The following is a 21,623-nucleotide window of genomic DNA, read 5'->3' as shown; positions in this document are numbered from 1 at the left end:
GACCCGAGCACAGGAGCTAGACAGCACAGAAGGACACAAGCACAGGAGCTAGACAGCACAGAAGGACACTAGCACAGAAGCTAGACAGCACAGAAGCACACCAGCACAGAAGCTACACAGCACAGAAGGACACTAGCACAGAAGCTACACAGCACAGAAGGGCACATCAGGACATGAGCACAGAAGCTACACAGCACAGAAGGACATGAGCACAGAAACTACGCAGTACAGAAGTACACGAGCACAGAAGCTACGCAGCACAGAAGGACAGTAGCACAGAAGCTAGACAGCAGAGAAGGACCCTAGCACAGAAGCTAGGCAGCACAGAAGGACCCTAGCACAGAAGCTAGGCAGCACAGAAGGACCTTAGCACAAAAGCTACGCATCACAGAAAGACACGTGCACAGAAGCTACGCAGCACAGAAGGACACAAGCACAGAAGCTACGCAGTACAGAAGGACACTAGCACAGAAGCTACGCAGCACAGAAGGACATGAGCAGAGAAGCTACACAGCACAGAAGGACACAAGCACAGAAGCTACGCAGCACAGAAGGACACGAGCACAGAAGCTACACAGCACAGAAGGACACAAGCACAGAAGCTACGCAGCACAGAAGGACACGAGCACAGAAGCTACGCAGCACAGAAGGACGCGAGCACAGAAGCTACGCAGCACAGAAGGACACGAGCACAGAAGCTACGCATCACACAAGGACACGAGCACCGAAGCTACGCAGTACAGAAGGACATGAGCACCGAAGCTACGCAGCACAGAAGGGCACCATCACAGAAGCTACGCAGCACAGACGGACACGTGCACAGAAGCTGCGCAGCACAGAAGGACACAAGCACAGAAGCTATGCAGTACAGAAGGACTCTAGCACAGAAGCTACACAGCGAAGAAGGACACGAGCAGAGAAGCTACGCAGTACAGAAGGACACAAGCACAGAAGCTGCGCAGCACAGAAGGACACGAGCACAGAAGCTACTCAGCACAGAAGGACACAAGCACAGAAGCTAGACAGCACAGAATGACCCGAGCACAGGAGCTAGACAGCACAGAAGGACACAAGCACAGGAGCTAGACAGCACAGAAGGACACTAGCACAGAAGCTAGACAGCACAGAAGCACACCAGCACAGAAGCTACACAGCACAGAAGGACACTAGCACAGAAGCTACACAGCACAGAAGGGCACATCAGGACATGAGCACAGAAGCTACACAGCACAGAAGGACATGAGCACAGAAACTACGCAGTACAGAAGTACACGAGCACAGAAGCTACGCAGCACAGAAGGACAGTAGCACAGAAGCTAGACAGCAGAGAAGGACCCTAGCACAGAAGCTAGGCAGCACAGAAGGACCCTAGCACAGAAGCTAGGCAGCACAGAAGGACCTTAGCACAAAAGCTACGCATCACAGAAAGACACGTGCACAGAAGCTACGCAGCACAGAAGGACACAAGCACAGAAGCTACGCAGTACAGAAGGACACTAGCACAGAAGCTACGCAGCACAGAAGGACATGAGCAGAGAAGCTACACAGCACAGAAGGACACAAGCACAGAAGCTACGCAGCACAGAAGGACACGAGCACAGAAGCTACACAGCACAGAAGGACACAAGCACAGAAGCTACGCAGCACAGAAGGACACGAGCACAGAAGCTACGCAGCACAGAAGGACACGAGCACAGAAGCTACGCATCACAGAAGGACACGAGCACAGAAGCTACGCATCACACAAGGACACGAGCACCGAAGCTACGCAGTACAGAAGGACATGAGCACCGAAGCTACGCAGCACAGAAGAACACGAGCACCGTAGCTGCGCATCACAGAAGGACACGAGCACAGAAGCTACACAGCACAGAAGGACACGAGCACAGAAGCTACACAGCACAGAAGGAGACGAGCACAGAAATGTGGTGCCTCTCAACTCACCTAACGAAGTTGCACCACAGACTGTTGCAGAGAGAAATAGTGGTTGACCTTCAGTACGGCAGGGATTCTTGAGACTAGTGCAGAGAAAAATAGTGGTTCACCTCTATACTGCAGGGCTCTTGAGACTAGTGCAGAAATAAATATTAGTTCACCTCTAGTATCGAAAGGATTCTAGAGACTGCCACAGAGACTAAGAGATGAATAGTAGTTCACAGCTAGTACTGAAAAGACTCTAGAGATTGGAGGAGAAATAAATCTTAGTTTGCTTATAGTACTGAAGGGATTCTAGAGACTGGCACAACGATACATAGATACATATTTGTTCACTTCTAGTACTGAAGGAGTCTAGTTTCTGGTTGAGAATTAAGCAATAGTTCACACCTAGTAATATAGGGAGTCTAGAGACTGGTGCATAGATAAATAGTGGTTCACATCTAGCACTGAAGGGACTCGAAATACTTGCACAGAGATACATATTGGTTCACTTCTAGTACTGAAGGGATTCTAGGGACTGCTGCAAAGATAAATAGTTAAATATTTGTTCACTTCTAGTACTGAAGGGATGCTAGGGACTGCTGAAAAGATAAATAGATAAATATTGGTTCATTTCTAATGCTAAAGGTCTAGTGTCTGGTTCAGAATTAAATAGTGGTTCACACCTACGACAGTAGAGACTCTAGGTATTGGTGCAGAGATAAATCTTGGTTTGTTTATAGTATTTAGGGGACTTTAGTGTCTTCCACAGAGATAAATAGTGGTTCATGTCTAGTAGAAGAGACTCTAGAGACTGGGGCAGAGCTATGCAGCCATTCAAAATTCGTATATAGTTTATAACCAGGAATGTCTCTCGGATATAGTAACTCAAGAACTAAAAAGTTTACGGTGACTGACATAGACATCTAGGGGGCTCCAGGGAAGAATAGTTTAGCATCTTTAAGTCTGGCCTTTGAGGCAGCTTTAGCTATTTCACCAGACCATTGCTTTCCCCCCAAAAAATGTATACATAATTGTTGTGGGGTAACTTAATAAAAGAAAAAAAGACAGGCTTCTCTTTGGCAAAGCAAATATAGCTTTATAGTGTTGCAACAGGGAGAGGAGGTATGTGCACACAACCAAACAGCTGGTCTCAATTTGCTGCTTCACAAGCAGCCACATTATACTTAGTCAGACAATGCTTGTTACAAAAGGTCAAACCTCAAGTTACTTAGAAGTTACACATTGGTTACAAAAACATTTTGTTACATAGAAGACAAACAGAGATTGTCATAAACCGCCTGGACTTTTTCTTGGAAGAATTGAGCTAAGTTCTCCACAAAATCTTGATCTGGCGTAAATATTACATCCCTGGGGCTTTTGGCTAGATAGGCGACCGTCTTAAACAGTTCTTTTGGAGAGTTTGAAGATTCAAGAATTTTCTTAGAGTAGAAGGTCGCTTTGGCTTGTTCTATTTTAAGCTTATATTCTTGTAGGACAGCTGTATATTCCTTTCTGGTATGAGGACTATAATCGGCCCGCCATTGTCTTTCATAGCGCCGGCATTTTTGCTTAATCAATTTGACCTCCGGAGTGTACCATTGTGCGCTAGCTGAGCGTATCCTAGTTTTTTTCATTTCTAATGGGGCTAGCTCATCCAAGGCAAGGGTAAGCCATGATTGGAATTTTGAAGCCCCACTATTACTGTCACAGTTTGCAAAGGAAGGGAAGTTCCTAGCAAGTGAGTTCGCGAGTAAGTTTGGTTCAAGCTTCTTCAATGGGAGAGTCTTATTAGGTAAAGATAGAGTTTTCCGCCTTCTATTCGTCAATGATAGATTCAGAGTGAAATTAATAACTGCATGGTCAGACCATGGAACCTGGATGATTGACGTAACTTTTAAGTGATTATTATTAGTAAAAATAGCATCAAGGGTGTGCCCTGCCGAGTGAGTAGGTCCTGTAACCTGTTGGTGCAGCCCATAGCTGCAGCAGTTCTCTAAAAGAGTGGTAGTTTCCCTAGAGTTGTTCTCTTCTAGGTGGAAATTAAAGTCTCCCAATGCCGTGAAAGTCATTTGATCTGATGTGGATTCCAGAAAAGTCTGAAAAGCATTGATAAACGGACCTCTAGGCCCGGGGGGGTCTGTAGAGCAAAAGACCGGTAAATATCATTTGGTTAGCGTATTTAACCGTAAAGGATATGGACTCAGCTTCTAACCCTGTTTGTGGGAGGATACTTATTTTAAAATGAGAACGATAGATTATTGCTATACCTCCTCCCATGGATCCCTGTCTGTCCGCATGTACTACGGAGTAGTTAGTGGGTACTGCAGTGCTCCAGTCGGGCCCCGAAGTTTCAGTGGCCCACGTCTCGGTTAGGAAAGCTAGATCTATCCCATTATCAGAGATGAGTGCTTCTATTTCATGCTTATGTTTTGGCATGGACCTTACATTTATACGGATGTTTTTCAAGGTCATGGTGTTGCATTTACGCCGTTTATTAGCATCCGGGCTTGGCGTAGAGGGCCTTATTGCCACTGTCCCTGGACTTCGCTTATTGGCTAAATCCTTAGATAGATGGTAATTTTCCAAGATACCGTAGTCTGGGCGTTTAGGGGATACCAGTACGCCATTTTTGCTATACAGCGGCGTATGCGGACAGGCCTTATTCATTAAATTCATTAGTCCTTCTCTTGAGTATGTGTAAATGCTGTGAGGGGCAGGGGTTTGGGCCCTGGGCGCGGGTCAGGCGCGGACGGGTGCAGACGGGCTCGCCTTTGGCGAGCCTTCGGCGCGCCGCCGGCGCGCCCGCTGCGCTTCGGGAAATACATAGGGCTAAATAGGCTTGTGTCACGTTACTCTCGGCAACTAGAGCGCGTCGCCCCCAACCACCACACCTAAGATGGAGGCTTGTGGCCAGATGGTGTGGAAAACAGCCCTGTATTCCCTCGGCAGCAAACGGGACTTCCCGCGGCAGAACGGGGAATGGGGTGTCAGGTAAGCAGTACAATTTGTTGTTCAATTGTGCAGAGAGGCAATTTAACATGCAGGCAGCTCTGGTTGCAATATCCCACAAATGTGCTCATAAAGAAAAACAGTGCAAGTTAAAACGTAGTATTCACGATTTAAAATGTTCAGTTAAGCAGGCAACAAAGGTATTGCACGATGCTAAGAAAGCGCTAGCCGCTCTGCTGTCTTACATCCTATGTGTGCTTTATCATTCTGCTCCCAAAACTGCTTATTAGATTCTGTGTGCTCTTGGCTAATTCAGTCTCCTGTTCATATTGTTTAATCATGTTTTCACTTTGTTTAGAACATGGAATACATGCCTGTGTGCAAAGACCATAAATTATTTCAAGCTTACAAACACTGGTTTTCGTTAAACCACCCCCTCTATTTTCAAGGGAACTCTTCACCTCTTTGGCATCAGAACGAATTTCAGGCCTGCACTCTTATTTTACCATGTATACTTTTATATAGTGTTCTACTGATGTCTGATGTAGCGTATTTCTTCATGTTTCATTTCCTCTATAACATAGTGCACTTACAGAGAACAACTATTGGTTAACAGGCTTCATCAATTGCTCTTTGAAACTGTCATTTGCATTTTACTTCCTCCCACCACAACATACAGCATGATACTTCACGGGGCAATAGGTAAGCCCACTTTATGCGCTGGCTCTCTTTACATTGAGTGACTGTAAAACGCCTGTTTACATTGTTAACATCCATTTAAAAGTAGTTCCTTTATATTTAATGACAAAGTTGGTTGAAAGTGTGCATTGCTTTTTATTTATTATAGTTACTTTAAATTCCAGCTATTTATTTTGCCTACACTCTGTGTTACCGTTTATGCTATAAGGTGTTCAAGTGACTTTGTAACATTGTAGCTGCCTGCAATTTGAGTGCTTGCCTTGCTAGTGATTTACTATTGACTTCATCAAAAACTAAAATAATAAATTGTAGAGTGCAGCAAAACAGCTGCATCAATGAATGTTTTTTAAATGTAAAATTTTTATTGCAAGCAAAAGGTGGCCATTTTTAATTGGTGGTGTGCTTTTTTTTCATATATTTTTGACAAGTTTATTTGTAAAAAAATCAAAAGGGCACACTGTGGCACTAGCCTGCCAGTGCCAGACCTGTTGTCTTTGCTCATGCTTGTTTTCCATGATTTGATGATTGAAAATGAAGGGTACAAAGAATCTGAATTTATAACTAGTAGAGAAGGACACATTTGTGATTTTATTAATCTCGTGGTGGTCAGTTGCACGCAGTATTTAGATTTTAGTGGTAAATATCAATTGGATACAGAGCTTCTCGCTGTTGGACTTACGTGGAGCAAGATAATTGTCTCAGCATCCCATGATCTTTCATATGTATAAATGGTTGATTATGTTGAATGGTACAGAGATACTGAAATTTTGAATCGTTTTAATCAATTTGCCACCGTGAGTTTCTGAAATTAGGTTCCTCCATGACTGAGGCTATGAATAATCTTGGATAAGCTTGCAGCATCTCTGTTTGCGAAAAGGAATGGCCAACAGGACCGGACCAAGTGCCCAGGAATCTGCAAAGTTAGCCCAAGACATTGCAACCAGCCTTCAAATATCAGGAGTAGTTTCACTTCGGCAGGAAGAGTATGCCTTTGCAAGAGTGAGGTGGCAGATGTGAGTGAGGGGTGGAGCTTACTGAAATAATTGACACAGCCAGATTCAGCTGAGCCTTGGGGTAAAGTGTGCATGTCAGGTTGGACGGGTGCTTTGCTGTGACCAGCCTTGAGGTTCTGTAATTCTCGAGCCTGACTCCATTTTGTGTTGCCCTCACGTAGGCCTGTGAAAGAGGCCCGGCGAACAAGTGGCCTGGCCTTCTGAGTTCATGTACACATTAACTAGGTTTCTTTCGACTCTGAAAGAACTGCAGAGAAACTGACCTCTTCACCTGAAACTGGCCTCGCAAAGCCAATTTCCCTTGGTTTGATCCTTGTCTAAGATTACCACTTAATGTTCAGGACCTCGTTAACCTTTAGTTTCCTTGCACATGTTTTATCTTGTTCAGCATCTATTACTGTTTCCTTCATGTTCTGACATTACATGGGTTGTGCTTTTCAATTATAAATTTGTCCGGCTTGCAAAGATTGAATTTGAGATATTCCTAATAATTAACTTTTGGGTTGGGTTACTGTAAATTGGGTTTTTGTTAATGTGATACTCAGTTAGAAAATGTGCCCTATTGGTTAGAATTTTGCGCAGTGGGTGTACATTTATACTGAGAATATGGTGTATAAAAGGAGATGTCTTGCCTTAGTAATTTGAACAGTCTCCTGAGTTGTACACCGTGTTGTATTGCTGGGATTACTGTTACTAGCTGCAGCTAATAAACTTGGTCTCTGACGCCACCCAGAAGTATTCCGTGTCTCTGTATACCAAGACAGGTGGAACCCGAAGATTTCAGGTGTGTCCCTGGCACCGCTGGGTTCTGACCCGGTTCTTCAACTGGCGCCCAACGTGGGCCGACTTCAGCGGTACCGGTCCAAGCCCGAAGATTGTGAGAAGCCCCGTGAGGAAACTCTGGAGGAGGGCCCCCACTCCATCGACCCCTGCATGTCGAAAAGTGGATCAAAGGTCTTTTCTGCGAGGCTTCCCCTTTCCGACGGCTACGAAGGACTGTTGCCCTGACTGTCGCCCTGTCTTGGACCCTCGTGTGAAGATTTGTAAGGCGAGACGTTAGACGGTCTTCTGGTGGCGTGACAGACATTTTGGTTAAGTATAAGTGGGTCGCTCCCACGACTTTGTTTTGTTTCTTGGGTTTTGATTCGGCCATTGCAATAGTCGAAGCCGAGGGGTTCGTATATTTTACGAGTGTATCATTTTTGATAACCCCTTGAAGTTTGAAGCAAGACTAGTGAGCTAAAGATGCCTGGTTTTGGCAAAATTAGGAAATGGTTTTGTTGTAGTTGTAATAAGGATTCCCGATTGGAGGACTCGTGTCCGATACCTCCGGTTGGAACTCCAACCTATGAGCTCTATTCAATGCATGGTGTGGGTTTCATTACCTTTAATGAAGTATGGGTCCGTTATACAAGGAAAGATGGTGTTTTATGATGGCCCCAACATGGTAGTTTTGAATCAGATGTTTTAGATAACCTAGAAGTTGCGCTATTTAAGAAGAAAGCCCGGCCAGGCGATGTTTGACTCTTTATGTGCAGGGTGCTATTGCACCTCCGTTACCTCCAGTTATTGCACCCCTTGTTGTCGTTCAACCCCCTGTTGTTGTTCCGCCACCTGTTGCTTCACAGGTGGTTCTTCCTTCCGTGGCGCAGCCCCCTCCAGGGCCGCCAGATTTGCCACCAGCCTTGCCTCAAACTCCTTTTCCTTACACTCCTTTATCTTCGACTTCTCTTATTTCTGTCCCTACGTCTCTCTTGCCTCAAAACACTTTGTCTCCTGTCCTCATGTCAACTTCTTCTCCTTCTGCTCGGCAACGAATGACTGAGACTGTCACTAGTCTTTTGTCTCCTTTCTTTGGGTCACTGAATATGACCCCTGTTTCTGAACGTAAGCAGAGACGTAGTCAGCTTCCTGGTCCCGAAGAGCGGGCAGTGTTAGATCTCCTTGCTCGTAGATGGGTTTCGAATGCCTCCAAGTACGGTCCACAAGTGGTTATGGATATCTTCCTACAGTGGGAGGCATCAAAGCAAAGGTATGTTTTTGATGTCATGTGTACCTTTCTTCATCAGGAGTGGGAGGATAATGAGTTGGGTCCAATTCCTTTGGACTTGATTAATGTTCAGTCTGAATTTGCTAAGGGAACGATAGTGGGTTTAGATGTTGAGGTAGCGGTAGAGACAATACTTACTTTTAGGTCTAAACTTCCACCTCAGTCATTGTTCGAACCTGACCCTTCTGTTAGGAGAAAAGTGAAGCAGTATCCTATGAGAGACGTTCCCCCTGTATGGTGAGAGGCAGTTGTGGCTGATGCCGCTCATGGTTTGCGGCTGCACCGGCTCATTTTCAGCGAGTGTGGGTGCATGTCCCTTGGAAGAGAGCTGAGGTCCTGGCTCTTAAGCAGACCTTGCCTGACCCCCGTAAAAATCCTGCTGGTTATTACAAGGAATTGTCTCAGACAGTTGATGCATGTGTTATGAATTTAGCTGACATAGATATGTTGATGGGTAATGTAGTTCCTCAACCCTTGTGGGCGAAGATCCGTCACGAGGATCACGCGCCAGAGTTAGGAGATACGTGGGTTAATATTACTGCTGCAGATGGTCGGCAGGTAGGAGGTGCCAAACCTGAACCCTTAGTTGCAGAACTACCTGGTAGGATTATTAATTTAATGAAAACTATGATGCCTCCTTTGCGAGTGAAATGACAAGTTAGCAGCATGCAAACAAAAGAAAGATGAGAGTGTGTCCGATTTCTTCACTAGGTTTGAAGAAACATTCATTGATCATAGTGGTCAGGACATGAGTACAGAAGGTGGTCAAAGGTTGTTCATAGATAAATTTGTTTTTAATTTACTCCCTGAACTTTGTAATAAGTTAAAGGACTCTGAGAGTTCATGGGCAGTTTCTTCTTCGGCCCAGATATTGGCTACTGCTACTGCACAATACTATGAGAATAGAGACAAAGATGAGAAGGATAAAGTAGAGAAGAAGACTAAAGAATTAAAAACTAAAGTTCTTTTGCAACAGGCTTATCCGCCTCGCCCTAATCAGCGTCAGTTTCAGCAACCCACACAGTTTCAGAAACCATTGCAGACGCCTGAGTCTTTTGTTCCGCGATTTCCGCTAGGCCCTAATCAGTGCGCCTATTGTAAAGAGGAAGGTCATTTCAAGAGAAGTTGTCCGGTCTTGCTACAACGTGTGAATGGTATGTCTGGTCTGAGAGGTCGTGGTGGTTACCAACAAGTACCTAGGGGTAGGGGACGTGGTACGTTTCCTCAGAATGAACGTTCCTTTCCTCCCCAGAATTCTGCAAATTATTTTGACCGACAGAATGTTCCGACCGCCCAGTCTGCTCAGTACTACGTTGATGATTATTATGTTGGAAGTGAGAGTGCTGGTTTTAATGATAGCTAGGACAGCCATGGACAAAGAGAGGGAGTAGTGTCCGTTCCAGTAGACCAGAGTGGGCCTTATGTTGAAGTGATTACATCAGGTGTGGCAGAACCTTTTATTTTGGATACTGGTGCAACAAAGAGTTCTATCATGCGCTCTAAACTCCCTGGCGCACCTTTGTCTGGCTTGACGAATGTTTCGGTAGGATTTTCTGGCGCCCCAGTTAGCAACCCGGTTTCTAGTCCTTTGCCCCTTTCTATTGGTCCTTATGAATTGGAGGCTCCCCTTATTCTAACGACTGGTTGTGGTGAGAATTTGTTGGGTTTGGACTTGTTGAAAAGATTGCATGCGACATTATATTGTTCTCCGTTGGGAGTACATCTTACCTTGGGTAAGAAAGTGATCTCCCCGATGTATTTGTCTAAGGATTGCCTGCCGCTGGAATTGCGTTCTCTCCCTGATACACTTTGGGCTACGGGTCCTAACAATGTTGGTCTTTTGCAGAATCCACCCTACGTTGTTACGCTTAAATCAAATGCTAAATTCCTCAGTACAGAATTTCCAGTGATGGTGAAAGAGCTATTTTAGCGATTATTTATTATTTGGTTGAGAAAGGTGTGGTTGAAGAAACGAGAGGTAATGTGTGTAACAGTCCTGTTCTGCCTATTCTTAAGCGTACTGACTCTTCTCAGCCACCTGTGTATCGATTTGTGATCGACCTTCGAGAGGTCAATAAGATTGTTGTGCCACAGTTTCCTGTTGTTGCGGACATTACTGCTTTATTTACTATGGTCCCTGCCTCAGCTGCTTGGTTTTCTGTGATTGATCTGAAGAATGCTTTCTTTAGTATTCCGATTGCTGAGGAAAGTAGGGATATTTTCGGCTTCTCTTTAGGAGGCCTCAGCTTCCGGTTTAAGAGAGCTCCTCAAGGTTATTGTGAGAGTCCCTCCATTTATAGTCAGGCTTTGAAAACTCAACTCGATACTCTTGTGTTGCCTTCTGGTGCTACTCTTATCCAGTACGTTGATGATCTGCTAGTGGCTGCTGATAATGAGGAGATTTGTAAAGAGGTTACTCTTTCTTTGCTACGACATTTGTCTGACCTTCATCATAAAGTTTCCCCTTCCAAGTTGCAGTATTGTTGACAAGAAGTGACCTACTTAGGTCATCTCTTATCGAAGGAGGAAAGACGATTGACCCCAGAGCGTATTCAAGCGATTGCCCAAATGACTGTACCAGCCACACAGAGAGAAGTGCGTGCTTTCTTGGGTATCACCTCGTATTGTCGGCAGTGGATCCCGAACTTTTCTTTGCTAGCGAAACCTTTGTTGGCACTTACTCTCAAAGATACACCACACCCTCTTCCTTGGTCTGATGAATGTCAGAAGAGTTTTTCTGAATTGCGTGATACATTGTGTTCTGCTCTGGTGTTGGGTACCCCTGACTATAGTAAACCTTTTACACTTTGGGGTCGATTAGGATGGTGGACGGAAACGGGTTACGTCCGCCAAGGACGCGGCCAAGATACTCCCGACCACTCCGCGGAGAAACCGCCGTTTCGATTAGGATAATAATGCCATGAAACTCCGTCCGCGGCGGACGGAGTACATCAAACCCCGTCCGCGGCGGACGGAGTACACCTGAGACCGCCGCAAGCGGACGGAACCTAAGAAACTCCATCCGCCGCGGACGAACATGACCGCGGGAACATGCACAGCCACCGCAATACCTGCGGATGCTCCGTTCCCGCGATTAGGATAACGCCGCCAGTCCCACGGAACTCACCTCCATCCACGACCGCTGCGGAAACAATGCAACGAGAAACCCAGCATCCCAGCGGAAGGACAACACGAACACCATCCCTACCGTCAAACCAATTTACAAATGGCTGACGGAAGTAAATACAAAACACACTACACAGGACACCCACCCACCTGAAACACCCACACCAATCACAAGCCACAATGACAACCCCCCAAGCACCTACTAATCCACACTAGTCAACACACCCACCTAGCACCTGACTGCCAACAACCATTGGGACACAACCACGACACAGACTATAAAATTACACCCACCCACTACCACAATACTTTGCATCACAGCATAGCTGCTAGGAAGAGGCCAGAGACAACGGACAGCTGAGACAAATTGCACACATACAACCACCACCCAAACATACCCACCACACAAACACCCACCACACCATTCCTACACACCACACACCTCCACCTCCCAAACCAATCAACCCACACCTTGAGCACCATACACCATGGCACCCAAAAAAAAAAAAAAATTCACGGAGACAGAGTTGAAGGTAATGGTGGATGAAATCATCCGTGTTGAACCCCACTTATTCTTGACACTAGTCCAGCAGCCCACCGTGGCCAACAAAAATCACATGTGGGACAGGATAGTAACTCGGGTGAATGCGTCAGGGACCGTGCCAAGGACAAAGCACGAGATCCAGAGGCGGTGGCATGACCTAAAACCAGGGTCAAAGGCCTCCGTGCCAAAAACCATCTGCGAGCACATCACACTGGCGGCGGCACACCCCCGGAGCCCATACCCTACACTGATTGGGAGGAAAAGGTGCTGGGCATACTGCACCCAGAGAGCCTGGAAGGAATTGAGGAAGGAGAAGAGGCTGGTAAGTACAAACCAAGCACCACAAGCACATAGACATGGCCTGCCTCACACAACTGAGAAGAAAAAGCTCCCAGGCTCTAACCCATGCATGTGGGCTAGATACTCACCAAATTGTAAACGACTCACAACAGGCCCCCATGTCCACAGGGAGGGTGGTGGAGGGTGGGGAGTGTGCGAGAGGTCACAACTACAACTCCCAACAGGCCCCCATGTCCACAGGGAGGGTGGTGGTGTGTGGGGTGTGTGCGAGAGGTCACAACTACAACTCCCAACAGGCCCCCATGTCCACAGGGAGGGTGGTGGAGGGTGGGGAGTGTGCGAGAGGTCACAACCACAACTCCCAACAGGCCCCCATGTCCACAGGGAGGGTGGTGGAGGGTGGAGTGTGTGCGAGAGGACACTGAAAAGTAATGTATGGCAAACAAAACATGTCATGTCCAAAGTATTGATCATCAAAATCTTTTCCCACAGGTGATCGCAATTTGACTGGTGAAACCAGCAACCCGCCTCAACATTCTCCTCACTCACATCCAGGACTCTCTGGGGACGATGCCACAGCCAGCTCCGGTGTGGAGGAGGGAGCGGGCCAATGCACACTGCCAGGGCCATCTGGCTCACTGGAAATCCCTGCCTCAACAACCGTGGCCTGTGTCACTCCTGCAACACCTGCCACAGTGAGCTGTAGACCCACCACCACCACCATTACCACCACTCCTGCCTGTGCCACCCTGCCTGACCCACCGCAAGGCGCAGGGCCATCAACATCCCAGGCAAGCAGGGAGAGTGGACGGGAAAGGAGAGAGCCGAGGCAACATCCCCCAAGCAGGAGTACCTCACACCGGCGATCTGGGGAAGGACACCCACCCCATCCTGGCGCTGAGACACTGGAAGCCCTCGGCAGAGTCCAGGCTTCCTATGACCGTGGGCAGGGAAATGCTGATCGTGCCCACCAGGACTCGGTTGATAACACCAATGTGTTGCGGTCCATTGACAGCCGCCTTGGCCAAATAGTGGACCTCCTGGGCCAGCACACATCACTGTGGAGGGTATGGTTAGAACGCAACACCCCCCCAACCAAGTTTCCAGCCGCCACGGTCAGCAACACCACCGCCACCTGTGCCCCCGGACATGGATGTGGCCCCTGAGCAACCTGCCCCACAAGCTGACTCCGTACCGCCTCCAAGACGGAGGGGCCATCCGAGGCTAGATGGAGGTGAGAGCAGTGGGGATGCTCCATCTACACGCTCAAAGAGGGGCCGACAATGACTGTAACACTGCCTGAGGCTGCCATCCACCGGCAAACTATCCTGTCCCACTACACCAAGTATTGGCACAGGTCTGCTGGACTAGCCGGACATCACCCAATGTGGTGTCAGCACGGACATTTCATCTACCATGACCTTCAACTCACACTCCCCCACCCAACACTTACTTGTATATATCCACCAGCACCAATGCACAACCTGTAAATACATTTCACTTACACACTCAATGATGTGTTGCCTCCATGTTTATTCACATGATTGTCTCAGAAACAGACCTGACCAGGTGCAGGGAACCATGTCGTACAGAATCCTGCCGCTGTGGGAGTGACCTAGGGAAAATCAGAGACAGCAAACACACGTCAGGTAAGTGAATCACACCCATCACAACACACAGCAGTGCACAATTCCACAAACCACACCCATCACGAAATCAGTGGATGAGAGGACACACATCATGGAGACTTGCAAGTCCAGAGAAATAAACACACACACATGCAAACATAACATACCAGAACAGGCAGCTGATGAACACCACATCCACACACCACCAGCAAACATACATAACGCATTGTCAACCGGCACAAGAGGTAGTCACTCACATTCAAGGGAAATAGCGATCAATGAGCTGACGCCTCTGGTCCACACCTTCCTACTCACCACTATCCTCATCAGTCGACATGGGTGGGATGGGAGGCCGAGGAACTTGTTCGTCTTCAGGGTCCAAGATCAGTTCAATGTTATTGCGCACTGCCAGTTTGTGGAGCATGCAGCAGGCAATCACGATCCTGCATACTTTGCCTGGTGAGTAAGGCAGGGCCCCTCCGGTCTTATCCAGGCACCGAAACCTGGACTTTAGCAGTCCAAAAGTACGTTCCACCACTCTACGTGTCCTTCCATGGGCATCATTGTAGCGCATTTCACCCGCTGTAGTAGGATTACGTATGGGACTCAGGAGCCAGGGCAGGTTTGGGTACGCCGAGTAGCCTATGTAGGGGGATGACAGACACAAATATCACAACCAGAATTGGTGGGTACCCCATGCCACACAGAAATCACAAATGTCCCCACAGCATACTCACCAACAAGCCACCCGTGTCCTGGACGCAGATTTGCCATCAGTTGGGGGACAATGCTGCTCCGCATGATGTGGGAGTCATGTGCGGAGCCTGGGAATCTTGCACACACATGGGAGATGATGTTGTCGGCCAGGCACACCACCTGCACGTTGAGCGAATGATAGTGCTTCCGATTCCTATAAACCGGCTCACGTGCCCGTGGTGGAATGGGAGCGATATGTGTGCCATCAATGGAACCCACTACGTGTGGTATCTGGCCCAGTGCATAGAAGTCTGCTTTGACTGCTGCCAACTCTGCCGGCCGTGGGAAATGGATGTAGTCATCCTTGTACAGCATCATGGCTTTTAGAACATCCCAAAGTACCATGCTGAACATGGACTGTGACATCCCCCCGGCATGTCCAACTGTGTACTGAAAGGTGCCAGTTGCAAAAAAGTGTAGTGCCGCCATCACCTTAGCTGTGGGTGTACTGGAACCAGGATACGTCCTTCGTGGCTGCAGATGAGGAGACAATTGGTCTACAAGCTCCATCAATCTACGTCGATCTAGCCAGAATTTCCTGATCACCTCCTCGTCAACCATATCCTCCAGCAAAGTGTATGGGCGATGGACATTTGGAGCCCTCCTGTGTGGGAGTAGAGGTAGTATAAGTCAACTTACAAACAACGCATGGCTGTGCAACTCCATCACATGTAAGCCAACACTAGCAAGAAGATAAATGTTGTGGACAATAGTCATATGTGTGACATCTCAGAAAGTTACGAAAATACGGAGTGCCCTATGAACAATGTGCTGCCACTAGCAACATGAAGTGTGTCAACATGTACAATGCAACTTGGTCTCATGTCAACATTACTGCCAACAAGACATGTGTAAGGACCCAAATGTGTACAAGCCACATCACAGACACACATGCACGTGCAAACACAAAACAATAATGCTGCACACACTCCATGCCATCATGCACCAATGACAACACTGACAATGGTGAGCATCCGCTCATTACATGCATGGTCAAACAACAGGCAACACACATACGCATAGACAGAATGCATGTGTACCCCCACCATTGTTATTAGCACACATTAACTACACACTGACAACAGATTCAGAATGTGGCGAGACAGGCCTGATGTACTGTGTAGATGTGAAGAATTTGAAACGTGTGTAGGGAAATACAAGACGTCAACACGTCGACATGCACATGTGTAGCACATTGTGTGCACATCAATGGGCATAGTATGAACACACATGATATAGTGCATGACATGTGCAGTTTTGGCAGCACGGTCACAACCCTCATAACGCAATAGCGGACTATACAGCACGGTGCAGCGGTCCAATTAATAACATCATTGGTGCCGCCATGGCGGTGCACTGCTTCCGCGATTTCAAAATGGGCATAGGCGGCCCCCGCGTTCCCTCTTCCCATTGGCTGCATGTGCACGGACCGTCACGGTCACACATCGGCAACCGCATGTGCAAGCTTCCGGGACGGATGCTTCTCTTGCAACAATGTTCAATCAGTGGCGCCACCATGGCGGTGCACGCCTTCCGCGGGGGGGGGTGCAGGTCAACACATACTTGAAATTATGGAACTCGAAATGGCAGGTCATGACCCCCCTTACAGTCACATTGCATCATCCACCGTACACCGGCCGTGGTAGGCCCTGTGCTCAACCGCCGTGCCAGGCATGTCACCCACCACCGGGCCAGGCCGGTCACCCACCGCCAGGCCAGGCCGGTCACCCACCGCCGTGCCAGGCATGTCACCCACCGCCGGGCCAGGCCGGTCACCCACCGCCGTGCCAGGCATGTCACCCACCGCCGGGCCAGGCCGGTCACCCACCGCCGGGCCAGGCCGGTCACCCACCGCCGGGCCAGGCCGGTCACCCACCGCCGGGCCAGGCCGGTCACCCACCGCCGGGTGTTGACCGGCCTAGCCCGGCGGTGGGTGACATGCCTGGCACAGCGGTGGGTGAACGGCCTGGCCCGGCGGTGGGTGACCGGCCTGGTCCGGCGGTGGGTGACATGCCTGGCACAGCGGTTGAGCACAGGGCCTGGCCCGGCAGTGGGTGACCGGCCTGGCCCGGCGGTGGGTGACATGCCTGGCAGGGCGGTTGAGCACAGGGCCTGGCCCGGTGGTGGGTGAACGGCCTGGCCCGGCGGTGGGTGACCGGCCTGGCCTGGCGGTGGGTGACATGCCTGGCACGGCGGTGGGTGACCGGCCTGGCCCGGTGGTGGGTGACATGCCTGGCACGGCGGTTGAGCACAGGGCCTGGCCCGGCGGTGGGTGACCGGCCTGGCCCGGCGGTGGGTGACCGGCCTGGCCCGGCGGTGGGTGACATGCCTGGCATGACGGTTGAGCACAGGGCCTGGCCCGGCGGTGGGTGACCGGCCTGGCCCGGCAGTGGGTGACCGGTCTGGCCCGGCAGTGGGTGACCGGCCTGGCCCGGCGGTGGGTGACATGCCTGGCACGGCGGTTGAGCACAGGGCCTGGCCCGGCGGTGGGTGACCGCCTGGCCCGGTGGTGGGTGACATGCCTGGCACGGCGGTTGAGCACAGGGCCTGCCACGGCCGGTGTACGGTGGATGATGCAACGTGACTGTAAGGGGGGTCATGACCTGCCATTTCGAGTTCCATAATTTCAAGTATGTGTTGGCCTGCACCTCCCCCGCGGAAGGCGTGCACCGCCATGGTGGCGCCACTGATTGAACATTGTTGCAAAAGATGCAACCGTCGCAGAAGTGCGCACTTGCGGTTGCCGATGTGTGTCCGTGACGGCACGTGCACAGGCAGCCAATGGGAAGAGGTCATGCGGGGCGCGTATGCGCCATCGACAATGGCGGAAACAGTGCACCGCCACACCAGGGCCTGTCATTGGGCCTTTTCGAATGAGGCATCCGGGGGGACCAATAGCTGGCCACGTGTGCCACTGACATGGGCTCTGGGCCCTATATATGTGTGACTTTCACAAGCACACATTCACTGCTTTGTTCCAGTGCTGCCTGTGGCCATCACCTCGACCTGCTGCTGCTGAGCTGACCAACGGCTTCTGCCTGTGACCATCACCTCGACCTGCTGCTGCTGAGCTGACCAACGGCTGCTGCCTGTGACCATCACCTCGACCTGCTGCTGCTGAGCTGACCAACGGCTGCTGCCTGTGACCATCACCTCGACCTGCTGCTGCTGAGCTGACCAACGGCTGCTGCTGTTGTGCCACAGTCCAGGACCTTGCCATGCAGGGAATGCGAGAGACCCGGTCGCGTCCCTTCACCGCAGCGGAGCTGGATGTCCTTGTGGACGGTGTGCTCAGCCACTACCAAAGGCTCTACGGTGCACCCGGTCATGTGGTAAGTACAGTGGTGTACATGTTGTTGGTCATGAGGTGTTCAGTGGCTCCTGTCTAATGCAGGCCTGGCGGTGTGCTGTGGGACCTTTACATGTGTAGTGCTGAGCATGGCTGCATGTTGAATCGTGTTACTGCGATGTTTGTGCATGTCATACTGTCCACTTACATTACCCTCTTGTCTCCCATCATGGCAGGTAAAGCTGCATGTTCGCAAGGCCGTGTGGAGGACGATAGCATGTGATGTACGGGCAGTGGAGGGGTTCAATAGATGACACAGACACTGCCACAAGCGCTGGGAGGACATCTCCAGGCTTAGCAAGAATGTGGCGGAGATGACACTGGGGATGATTCCAAGATCTACACTTCTGGCCCGCGGCACCATGACCCCTCTTATGCACCGTATCATTGCTGTGACGCATCCTGACCTGTCCGCCCAGCTGAGTGGGGAACCACAGCAAACTAGCGGTAAGCAGATTGTATGTGTATGTTACTTGGGCCTGCAATGCATGTATTGCTGCTCAGACACAGTAGTGGCTTCCGTGGTGCATTTGTTTAGCTGAAATACCATGCTGGTGCCATTAGCGGAGTAGGCGTTGGCATCCATGTCCGCCAGGTGGACAGCCCAATTGCTTGGTAGTTAAGGGTTCCAGGACATGCCGTTGAGGTCTGTGGTCCCATGGCATGACATGTGTGCAGATAGTAGGGGTGGGACGTGTGCAGGATGTGTGCTACATGTACAACGTATGTAATGGAATCCTAGATCTGTTGTCCTTCACTACGTGAGTGTGGCACTTACTCACACCGCGTTTCTCTCTATTTCAGCTTTGGCAGATGGCACTGACCCACAGACGACGGAGATGAGTGGTGGCAATGCTTCCGAATCAGAGGTCACACACACGCAGACTGACACTGAAGAGGGCAGCCCCGGAGAGGGGGACAGGACCGTCCCTGAGGACTCGCATGTGGAAACACCATCGCCCTCATCCTCAGAAAGTGTTGGTGAGTCCGCACTGTTGGCACAGACAGGGAGTGGGCAATCGACACCTTCAGTCGGGACACAGCACACAGGGCCCACACTGCCACCCACTGCAACATGTACTGCTCGTGCTCGCCAGAGGAGGGGGAGCAGAGTTGCCTTCGGTGCAGGAACCGCCGCCCCTCCCCCAGTGACACAAAGTGCACTTTGTGCAGAGGCTGTTGATCTGCTGCGACAGCTGTGTGTAGGGCAGACCAACATGATCAATGCATTCCAAGACCACGATAGGAAGTTGGGGCAGGTGGTGGCATTCATGGAGGGGATGCATGGCGATGTTGCTGGTCTCCACAGAACACTTCAGTCATTGGCAAACACTGTGTCCTCAGCCATTGTACAGTCGCATAGACAGGGTGCTACTTCTGTACGACCATCCACACCACTTGATGTTACAGGGGAGAGTGAGTCTTCAGACCAGGCATCTTATTCTGGTTATTACACTAGGAGCAGCCACAGGCAGCAAGGCAGGGCACGGAGGGCACAGACACCATCCCCTAAGCCTGTGATCTCTTTATCCGAAGACGACGTGTCCAACACTGGAGTTGACAGACAGGATCATGTAGGGGTGTGTATGGAAATGGATTCACATGCTACACAGCCATCCACCACCAACGTGACTCCAAAGCCAAGGCCACCTCCCAAGAGCAGGGACACTCCCAAGGACAAGGACAGTACCAAGGAAAGGCCACCTCCCAAGAGCAGGGACACTCCCAAGGACAAGGACAGTACCAAGGAAAGGCCACCTCCCAAGAGCAGGGACACTCCCAAGGACAAGGACAGTACCAAGGAAAGGCCACCTCCCAAGAGCAGGGACACTCCCAAGGACAAGGACAGTACCAAGGAAAGGGCACCTCCCAAGAGCAGGGACACTCCCAAGGACAAGGACAGTACCAAGGAAAGGCCACCTCCCAAGAGCAGGGACACTCCCAAGGACAAGGACAGTACCAAGGAAAGGCCACCTCCCAAGATCAGGGACACTCCCAAGGACAAGGACAGTACCAAGGAAAGGGTACCTCCCAAGAGCAGGGACACTCCGAAGGACAAGGACAGTACCAAGGTAAGGGCACCTCCCAAGAGCAGGCTAGCTTCAAAGGAGAGGGACACTACAATGGACATGTCTGCACCCAGGGACAGGGCACCGGAAAGGGATCAGGGCCATTCCAGGGACAGGACACCTCCGATGTCCAAGGCACATCCCATGGCCAAGGGTTCTCCCATAGACACGAGCACCATCAAGGACAGGCATATTTCACCCTGGCTGCACTGAGGATGATGTTTAAGGAACGTACAACACATGTATCAGCGGTGGAGTCCCCCCATACCTCTACTCCCATCCACGCCCCGCTGAAGCAGAGGAAGAAGTACACTGTTGTTGCATCCCCCATTACACATGATGCAGAGGGCAGAAGGCAGGCCCACAGCAAATGGCAGGCAGGGTCCAGCACGTCCCCAGAGAGCAGACCACCACAAGCACATGATACAACTTTGATGTCTGGTGATGCCACTCAACTTACCAGTCCAGGCATGTCCGGGGTGCCCCTACGTTTCACAAAGAAACGGAGACACACACCACTGAGACCTGAACACCCCAATGTCGCTACAGTACAGCTGTCCCCAGCTCCCAGAGCCCCCCTGCCTCCTGGCCCATACAGCCCTGTGGGTCACCATTTCAGTGGTCCTAGTGGCTCAGCTGCTGTTCACTCACATGTGTCAGGTGCAGGCACGGTATTTGTTGGTCAGTGTACAGGGACATGTCCGGCCAGTTTGTCTGGGTCTATGGCACATGTGTCAGTCAGTAGATCGGTGGCTGTGTCTCACACCCCTGTTGCTGGTGCTGGCGGCGTGTCTGGGTCTAGGGCTCATGTGTCAGTCAGTAGATCGGTGGCTGTGTCTCACACTCCTGTTGCTGGTGCTGGCGGTGTGTCTGGGTCTAGGGCACATGTGTCAGTCAGTAGATCGGTGGCTGTGTCTCACACTCCTGTTGCTGGTGCTGGCGGTGTATCTGGGTCTATGGCACATGTGTCAGTCAGTAGATCGGTGGCTGTGTCTCACACTCCTGTTTCTGGTGCTGGCGGTGTGTCTGGGTCTATGGCACATGTGTCAGTCACCACAGCTGTGGCTGTGTCTCACACTACTGTTTCTGGTGCTGGCGGCGTGTCTGGGTCTAGGGCTCATGTGTCGGTCAGTAGATCGGTGGCTGTGTCTCACACTCCTGTTGCTGGTGCTGGCGGTGTGTCTGGGTCTAGGGCACATGTGTCAGTCAGTAGATCGGTG

The sequence above is a fragment of the Lissotriton helveticus genome, chromosome 5_1 (genome assembly GCF_964261635.1).
Source record: "Lissotriton helveticus chromosome 5_1, aLisHel1.1, whole genome shotgun sequence".
NCBI classification, from domain to species: domain Eukaryota; kingdom Metazoa; phylum Chordata; class Amphibia; order Caudata; family Salamandridae; genus Lissotriton; species Lissotriton helveticus.
Note: the sequence above shows the minus strand (reverse complement) of the source record.